At 33.7% G+C, this 10,338-nt stretch overlaps 1 non-coding gene across 1 annotated transcript; it reads left to right on the forward strand.

Annotated features, from left to right (window-relative positions):
* Positions 1-7,246: 7,246 nt before the first annotated feature.
* Positions 7,247-7,348, forward strand: LOC123812236. The gene has a single exon (XR_006784524.1). It is a non-coding gene; the product is annotated as a U6 spliceosomal RNA (small nuclear RNA).
* Positions 7,349-10,338: the final 2,990 nt, after the last annotated feature.

Consider the following 10,338-nt stretch of genomic DNA (forward strand, 5'->3'; position numbering starts at 1 on the left):
CTACATAGGGTCCCTGATATGGTGCCATTGCCCAGGATGACTATCATCTGAAAATACACAAAAATTCTAAACATGGGTTTGCTTTACTGACTGTAACAGAAATACTTCTCCCAAAATTTCTATTAGGGGACTTAAAGGACACTTTATGCACCACATGGCATTCCACACAGCACTACTGATGATCAAGAAACTTACCTTACAGCAAATAAAATGCAGCACTAGGCACATGCTCATGGAATTCATGAGCCGTACCATGTTAGCTATTCTCTGAAAGCGGCTTGTTTGAGAATACCATGGAAGACAATTTTGCATATTTTGTTACAGTGCCAGCTAGGGAGCAGTGCCTTGTAGGTCTTAGTCAATGACATCCAGAAAGCTGTACACACTTAAAATAATTGTTAATAGATGACAGTCCCTCCCATAGTCAGGATTCATGGGTTTAGTAGGTAAGAAGTGGGAGTGAGAGTGGCAACACCATTTCCCTTAGTGACCTATTTTTTCCTTCCTGTCCCCGTGACCTTATTAGCTGCTGATTTGTAGACATCCATTCCAAAAGGAGGAATTCTGCCACCAGGAAACACAACAACGATGCCAACGAACTGAAGTTAAGACTTCTGCCTGACCTCTTTGGTTCCTCAAGTCTCTATCAACAATTCAAGGAGTTGCTATTTTGAATTGTGTAATTGATCATTATAACTAAGTGGAATTTGAGCTACTACTATACAATTAAGGTAAAAACAGGAACATTCATTAGGTTATCTTCTATAGTGTTGTCATGTACTGTAATTAAGTGGAAAACTACAATGACCTAAGTTAGACAGGAATGTTGATGGCCATCTCTTACCAGAAATGTTTGGGTTGCACCACCAAACACAGAACAACAACCAGCTAAAGACTTCCTGAGGACAATGAAGACATGGAATGCGGGAAAAAAGACTAATTTTCAGGAACATTTCCAAGTTATTTGTGATATATACACCTTTCTCTGTATATATTCATGTAGATAGATATGGATAAAGATATAGATGTATCTCTGTATCTATACATATGTTTTGTGTCATCTAATATAAGATGCATTAACTATAGCTAATTTTACATTATTATATTTAAGTTAGAGGATATCAAAGAGAAAATTAAATATCACCCAAGTTATTTGCGTTGCTTCTGGATGGAGGTTTAGCGCATTTTGGTTGAGTGCAGCATAGCTGTATCATGTTATGTAGAAGTATGACCTAATTTTGTATTTCCAATTAAATTACTCTTAATTTGTATAATTAGTTTCCAATGCATAGATAGATACATAACTCATACTTTTCATACATATCACTCATCTAAAAGCTATTTTTATTAAACTGTTTTTATGGTGTATTTTTCACTGCCAATTTTTCTTAAATAAAGAAATCCTAGTTATTTAAGATTTTATGTGTAATAATGTTATTAAAAATCATATTATATTTCAAATTTTTGCTCTTTAATAGTTATTTTTGATAGGTTTCATTCATAGTGCTTTGTTCATTTATTCTTACAAGTGATTTGATTCTCCTTATATTAAAAATATTTTTGTAAAGGTATATTTTTAAGACATACATTATAAATTTTTTTTTGTTTCTGCTATATAGCCCAAGACACCAGTTTTAGGGTACTTTTAGGTTTTAGGGTACCTTTATATCAATGCTGGAAGTTTTTGTATTCTATCCTTGTGGAGTATACTTGCCATTTGGATGGCAAATATTTATGAGACCTGACTTGTTTACATCACTGCAGTTTGCCTCCATACTGTGCTTTGAGTCTAGACAGCTTTCTTAAAGACCACTGAGTACTTGTGCCTGTTCAGCCTGAACCTGACAGTGCGGTCCTCTGCAAGGCACCTCAGTCTGTGAAGGCCTTCTAATGAATTTCACATTTTCTGTTGCCTGGGTGTTGACTTTGCCACCCTGACCTGGAAAACATCACAAGCTAAGTTCTCATCCTCCAACATAAACAAGTGCTCTCAGAACAAAAGCTGCTTCAGGACTTATCCTATTATTTCTCAATTTAACATATCTTGTGAAAAGAAATTAAAAAAGAAATATTTGGCAGTTTATCAGACCACAGCTTTTGGAAATATTTTATGAGTCAGACAGCAGAAGTGGCTACAACTCATTTTGGTTTTATGTTTTATGATAGGTCTAGTCACTACTCTATTTCCAACTGGCTTCCTGAAATTTTTGTCTTTGATGATTTACCCTCTAATCTTTGATTTTGTGTCTATATTAATCCCTTTAATGTTGATGTAAGTCAGTCTATCTTCTATTTAGAGTTTTATTTTTGAAATGTTTCTCAATGTGACTCTGGAATCCTCATCAATTAGATCTGGCAGCATTAAGGTATAAATCACTCACTAAGTCCTTCCATCTTCCTAAATTTTTGTTACATAGTCTGTGAGTGGAATGCATTGAAGCATGTGTATGTTGGTGTGTGTGGCATCCCTTTTATTATATGAATAATAAAGATTACACATAATCAATTCACATAAACATCTATGTGAATTGACCAGGTGTGAAGTTATTCTAGGGCTAAAACATTCTCCCAGCTAATCTTCTCATGAGTTCTTTCTGCTTTATTGTCCACTCAATGTTTGAAGATTATGTGTATATTTAAGAATAGTTTGTGAAACCTCAGAAGATTAAAGAAACTTACAAAATTAGATGTAATTTATCACAAAGATCTAGACATCTACTCTGAGATTTGAGACTTGTGTTATCATCTATCAAGTCTTTTTTTAATGTCAGGAATGAATTCATACAAATAATCTATAATTATGACAGGTGGAAGATATTACCTTTTTTTGGAAATAGTAACAACCTTACTGTTCTATTTAAGCCACTTCTTTCACTTTCTGAGATGCTTTCTTTCATCTCTGAAACTTGGCTCTGTTACTCACTAGATTCTGTGTGTGTGACTTGAATTCTGTATCCTGAACCATATAAATATTTAATTCTACTTATTTTCTCTTTATGGTTTTAAGCTGCCATCATGATTCTGGGAGATTTTATATATCTTAGAATTTCATTGGTTTAAAAATGTAGACATAGCTTACCCACATATTGATTGTATATAAATAAATGGATGCGACTTTGCTGCCTCATCAGTTACATTTATAATTTTAGCCTGAATTTTTTTCTTTATGTCAGGATACTAATGCACTAATGGTCTGAGTTTCTAAATTGAATTCTTTGGTTCTAGCACAGGGCATAGCTGACCCTGTCCTAAATTACTACATGATCTGATGATGGATTTTTCTAGTAACTACATTCTATCTAAGTGAAGCAAAATATTTTCAACTAGGAAATTGCCCTACTCATTTTTTACACCATACAGAAATTGTGATAGTAGAGCAGTTTTCATGGGACAAAGCACATGAACCCAACACCAGCATCAAATTATGCTTCTTAACTAAAAGTTATCTTGAAATGTATCTTCATGTAATATGCAATGATTTCTGCACAGTGAGAAATTATTAAAATGGTTTTATCAGCAAATCTTTTCTAAAGCTCATGGTAAAAATCTAATTTAGAGAGTGTTCCATAAGTGTTAGTTAGCTATTACTACTGTGGGGCATGGTAACATCCTACTCTATATAAGATCTTACATTAAACTATACAGAAATTTGTATAGAGATTAATTTTATTAAGCGTTTTACCTGCAATGTTTTTCTTAAATTCACATATTAATCCTGTGATGTAGCTTAATTATTCACCAATAAGCAATAAATAAAATACAGTAAGGGAGCTAAGGACAACTGTCATACCTCCTACCTCTGCCTTCACACTTTCCTGTGTACCATGTTGCAGAAAATAATATGATATTCAAGGGATGCAATTAAATAAGATAATTCATATCATGTGTTTTCTCTTTTCTGACCCCAATATCAGTGTCAGTCTTTAGCTCTGTCTTGTTTACATCAAGTTTTAGGTAATTAATCAATACCATTTTTGAAAACGAACAAAATAATTATACTTTTATGACCCATAATTCTCAGTAATATAGACATTTAACCAGATATTATTTGTTTGTTTAGAACTAGAGGTATCACATGGTCAAGTGATAGTCTAATTAATTTCTGAGATTACTTAGGTTTAAAATACAATGATATTGTATAATATGAATGATCTCCTGTTCACCTCAAATCTCTTTAAGTATACCTTTTAACTTAAGGTTTCCATAGAGTAAAACTTGAATCTCTGCATCTGTTTTTGCTGTTATATTTTCCCAACAGTTATTCAAAGCCAGGCTTTAATTTCATGAAGAGTACATCTTCCTTCAGAAGAATTGTCTCTAATTTCTCACACTAACAACAAATTGATTTTATGAAAGTACACATTTAATGATAGTGTGTTCCTTCTCAACACCCTTTAATGCACAACAACCAATACCCGCTGAATATCACTAGTGTTTCTGACATTCAGTTTCAGCTATCTTCTTCAATCTGCACTCCTTTCAGACGTGGATTGCTCCTTGTTGCCCATTTAGCATAGAAATGAACTCTCTTCCATTTTTTTCATGCCACCACTTTACAGTGCATTCCTTCTACCTCTTCTTTTGCACCTCCAGCACCTGTCATCCTCCTCACATTCCTTGCCTGGCTGCTTCAGTTCTATATGGCAGATTTCAACTTTCCACCATTTAGCATTTACTTTTACCAACTTTATCAAAACTTGCTTATATAGTTTCCATTGTTCTCAAGTATGCAAAATCCCTTGAGGCACTGTGCCCTGTAGAGAATATTAATAGTATATTAATTAGTATATTAATTTATTGAACATGTAAAAGACTTGACACCAAAATTAGAAATGCGGTTTAAAATGCAAAGCAGAGTATGTACACATGCAAATTCTAACCACATCAGTCTCTTTACTTACGGCACGTCACTGGCGTCCTTGGCATGCAGTAAACAGATGCAATGAGGTGAAGGTAATTTGTGCTATTTCCATGAACATATTCTGCACTTCCCCTGATTTTGACTGGGTGACCCTGAATAAAAACTGTATTTTCTAGCTTCTTTTGACCAAGTACCTAAATTTGCCAATAGGATTTAAATAGAAGTGGCATATTTTTTTAAAATGGAGAACATGACAGCTTTTTCTCATTTCTGCTAAGAAATGAGAGGAATGAAGACTGATTCTAGGAGCTTTCTTAGTTACTTAGGCAGAATTCACCGAGGGTATGCAGCTACATATGCACACACAAGCACACACACAGAAATATGAGTCCCTGAGTCTGCAGAGTGCTCTATTACCACCCTGTCTCCTACATGACTGCTACAGGAGAAGACATATTGATACATTAACCCATGAAGTCACTGTTAGCTTAAATTGTTTGAGATTTGCATCTGAATGACCTTAATTAATACAGGATTTAGCAAAATACATGGTAAGTAAGAAGTAGATCTTCTGAGCCTGAGTAGATCTTCTGTATCTTTTTTGATGTTTGTTTATCTCATACTAAATTTAATACTTGAAGTAATTACATACCTACCATGTAAATATATTTTTGTCATCTTAGTGGTTAACGAGTTATAATATTGATTCAATTTAGACATATTTTGGGGGAAACAAAGTGACCAATGATTATTTCAAGTTGTTTATTGCCTATGTCTTTAAAAGAGTGTCATAAAATTGTGCTTGTTAGGCCAACTTTCTATTATGTGTTATTTACTTAAAGTTATCATTAAAAAGTAGGAACTGCAAAGATTAATTAAAATGGAATATTTTTTGCACTTAACCTTACCTAGTATATATAAAATTATAGATGAATAAAACTCTAAACTTGAGGTTACCTTACAACACTTTGGAAAATTTAAAATTGTATAAATGATTTGGAAAGTTAAGATCATGGCTTGTTCATAAAGCCATTGCAAAAATCATCAGCAATTATAATACAGGACTATTTTGTATTAATAAATTGTACATAAATTTTTTACTGCATTAATTGAATCAGTTAACTTCAGTTAGTGCTACTTTTCTTTCTCCTGTTAACTGTATCTTTTGAGGATCCCTGTGCCTTGTTAGTGTATCCCTTAATATGCCATATATTGTTAGTGGCAGACCAGCTGCACTAGTCAAATATAAGCCTGCATCTTATTCTGCACTGATCCCTACTAAGGACAGGTGGATAATTTACATGTAAGTTTCAGGTATAAAATATATTAATAACATTTAATTTTAAATAGTATTTTTATTTCACAATGATTATAGATACATAATTATTTCAAAGATAATAGAGAGAGCTCCCACATACTCCACACCCAGTTTCCTCTATCATTAATGTCTCAGATTATTATGATACCATCGTACGAACTAATGAACCAGTATTGACACCTTATTATTTCCTAAAGTCCATACTTTATGCATAATTCTTCAGGCTTTGCCTAATGTCTGGGTAACACCTAGTATCCTGGGATACCATTCAGTTTAACATATTACATTACTCATATTGTCTCTTTAGGATCCTCTTGGTTGTGACAGTTTTTCAGACTCCTTGTTTTTGATGACCTTGATGACTCTGAGGTATATTGCTCAGGTATTTTGTATGAAGACCCTCAAATAGAATTTGTATGATATCTTTCTCATTATTAGACTGGGATAATGTGTTTTGGAGATGAAGACCACAGGGATATTGCCATTTTTATCACATTAAATCAAGAGCACATTCTATCATAATGTGGGTATTAACATTGATCCTTTGACCTGAGGTATTGTTTGTCAAGTCTCCACTGTAAAATTACCACCTTTTCCTGTCTTTCCATACTATTCTCTTTGGAAGAAAGTCACTATGTGCAACTCACACTTAAGGAATGAGGAATCATGCTCTGTCATCTTCAGGACAGAACATCTACACAAATTATTTTGAATTTTTCTGCATGGATATTTGCCTACTCTCTTCCATTTATTTTCAATTATTGAATTATATCATTATGGACCCATGCGGGTATTTATCATCTTCATTGAGTTAGAATCCAATGCTGCTTTATTTATTTTGTTGCTCAAAACATTCTAGCATTGGCCCATTGGAAGTTCTTTTATTTGGTTTCTCTCTTTGACATATGTTACTATCACTCTGTGTATGTGTTTAATTTTGCTTTCTTTCTAGCACTACAAGTTGGCATAAGCTAATGTTGTATATTTACTGTTCCAGTCCTTGAATCAGCCATTTTTCCACAGAGCCTAAGTTCCTCTCATTTCAGAATATTAAAAATCAAGATCTGGTTCTCACTTTGGCAACACATACTAAAATTGGAATGATACAAAGATTAGTATGGCCTCTGCACAAGGAGGACATGTAAACTCATGATTTATTCCATATTTTTTTAAAGCAAAGAAAAAAAAAGAGATGTGAATGTCAGGTGTTCCCATTGCTGCTATGGTGTTGTTAGTCTACACCTCTCAGATAAATCATGATAGAACATAAAATATGTTTGTTAATATTAATTTCTTTAAATATAAATATTTATATATATGTGCACATTTATCTGTATCTATATTAAGCTAAACATGAGCTCATGCTGAAACCTCGACTTGAATACATTATCACATGGCTCATTCTAGCCTCCTCCCCTTGCTTGTTATATATAACATCCCACATCAAAAGGGGTAACCCTGCTCTCTACCATGTTCCATCCACTTCCTTGATTGTTCAGTTCCAGCATTCATGTATAATGGTATTAAAATTGTTAATCCACACCCCACAGGAAACAGTTTTATTAACTAGAGTATAGTGCATATGTACAACTTCTTTTGCCATTATTATTATTGACTCCATTTATTTCCAAAGTTACTCAAAATTACTAAAGTCAGCAACTAATACTGAATCTCCTTTAGTGAGGTTGTCTCATTCATATGAAATGCATAGGTTCTTTATTACATTGTGCATTTGCCATGGGAACAGGAAAAGTTGCATAGATAGTCTTTCTGCTGAGAAGTTTTATGTGTTTTGACAAATGCTTTATGCTTTGCATTCACCATTACAGATTCATATAAATAGTTTCACTGCTTTAAGAAACCCCTCCCTGTTTTTCACCCAGTTAATGCCTCCTCTACTATCAAAAACTCATAGCAACTATTGATCTGCTTGCTGCCTTTATAGTTTTTTCTACTCTAGAGTGTCATATAATTGAAATCGTAAAGTATACAACCTGTTCAGATTGGTTTCTTTCACTTAATATTTATTTCATATTCATTTATTTCTTTTCTGAGCTTAATACCTTATTTATTTTTTATTGATGAATAATATTTTATTTTATAGGAGTATCATGATTCATTTATCCATTCACCTATTAAAAGGCATATTGATTATTTCTAGTTTTTGACAACTATAAATAAAGCTGTAAAAAACATTTATGTACAGATTATTACATGAACAGAACTTTCTTAAAAATTTGGGTAAATAATTGGGACATTGCTCAATCTTTAGTAAGATCATATAAGTTTTGTAAAATATTGCAAAACTATCTTCTATCTTCCATTGTGGATGTAACATTTTGCATTCCTACCAGAAAAGAGAATTCTTGCTGTTTACTTGCTTGCAGGCATTTACTATTTTGTATTGTTAGATATCTTGATTTGAGCCATTTTAATAGTGTGTAGTTGTATCTCATTTTTGTTAACTTTGCCATTTCCTAATGTTGAACATCTTTTCATAATTGGAATATTATTGGAACAAATTAAAACATATTTCCTATTTGTATTTCTTATTGCAGTGGTACACATTGATATTATATATTTATTTTAATATTGGGTTATACTTATTATTGCTGAGTTATGACTTATTTGTACATTTTGCTAACAAGTCTATTATCATGTACTTTTTCCAGTCTGTGACTTTTATTTCCACTTCCTCAAGAGTCTTTTGCAGACAGGAAAATTTTAATTCAAAGAAGTCCAGCTTAACATTATTTTCTTTTATGAGGCGTGCTATGAGACAAACATTGACATTTTAAAAAACTTATCAACAAACTCAAAGTCTTGTATATTTTCTATTTTTCAAGAAGTTTTATGATTATGCATTTAAGATTATGCTCCATTTTCAGTTAACTTTTATGTAAGATATAAGGTCTATGTCAAAAATTTAAATAAGGCCTGTACTTGAAAAATAATAGAACAGTGAAGAAAGAAATTGAGGAAGATACAAATAAATGGAAACATATACTGTGTTCATGGATTGAAAGAATTAATATCATTAAAATGTTCATGCTACCCAAAGCAATCTGTAGATTCAGCACAATTCCTATTAAAATACTGATGACATATTTAAGAAGTCCTGAACAAATATTTCATATATTTATATGGAACCAAAAAGACCCCAAATAGCCTCAGCAATCCAAAGAGAAAAGAACAAAGTTAGAGGGCTCAAAATACCTGTTCTTAAACTATAGTACAAGTCCACTGAAATCAAAATACCTTGACATTGCCATAAGAAGAGCCACATAGATAAATGGAACTGAATAGAGAGCTCAGAAATAAATCCATGCCTCTATGGTCAATTAATATTACACAAAGGGGCACAAGCATAACATGAGGCAAAAATAGACTCTCCAAGAAATGGTGTTGGGAGAACTGGATGGTCACATGCAAAAAAATGAAACTAGACCACCAAATTACACCATACACCAGAATAAACTCAAAATGGATAAAAGACTTAAATACAAGTATTGACACCATAAAAGTCCTAGAGGAAAACATAGGCAGCAAAATTTCACCTCTTCCATGTAGCAGTATTTTGGCTGATATCTCTCCTAGGACAAGGAAATAAAGGAAAAATAAATGAATGAGACTATATTAAATAATAAAAAAAATTCTGCATGGCTAAAAGATCTATCATCAAAATGAAAAGGGAACTGTTGGGAACCGCCCTGACTGGTATCAGAAGCTGAAACCCCCGCCTAGCTAAGGCTAAGGGAACGCCCTTGGAACCGTGAGCCAGCAAGGAGACGAAAGCTTATCTCCCTGGCAGGAATGCTGCTTCTGCTGCTGAACCCCAAAAAGCTTGGTCGGTTAGCCAAAGACGGGTAAGATTCCCCACGGGGGAACGACCCAAGCCAGGCACGATCACTTTGGGAGGCCCCCCCAAAAGAAGGACTTGGGGGGCTGCAGCAAAAGGGGGGTGATGGACCCTCACTCCTCGGCTTTGACAAAGTCTGAGTTCTCAGCGTCCGGAAGAAAATCTCCTTATCTCTCGGTGGCCTTAGTTCCCTTGCTCCACCTAAGCCTAAAACAATGACAGGGTAGTACAGCTAGGTACTGGGAAGTGCGGATTTCCCGGGGTGATCAGGCCTAAGAAAGAACATGTAAATTACTGTGA

This window comes from Phyllostomus hastatus, unplaced genomic scaffold (assembly GCF_019186645.2).
Source record: "Phyllostomus hastatus isolate PE091 unplaced genomic scaffold, TTU_PhHast_1.1 phas_scaffold_78, whole genome shotgun sequence".
Lineage (NCBI taxonomy): Eukaryota > Metazoa > Chordata > Mammalia > Chiroptera > Phyllostomidae > Phyllostomus > Phyllostomus hastatus.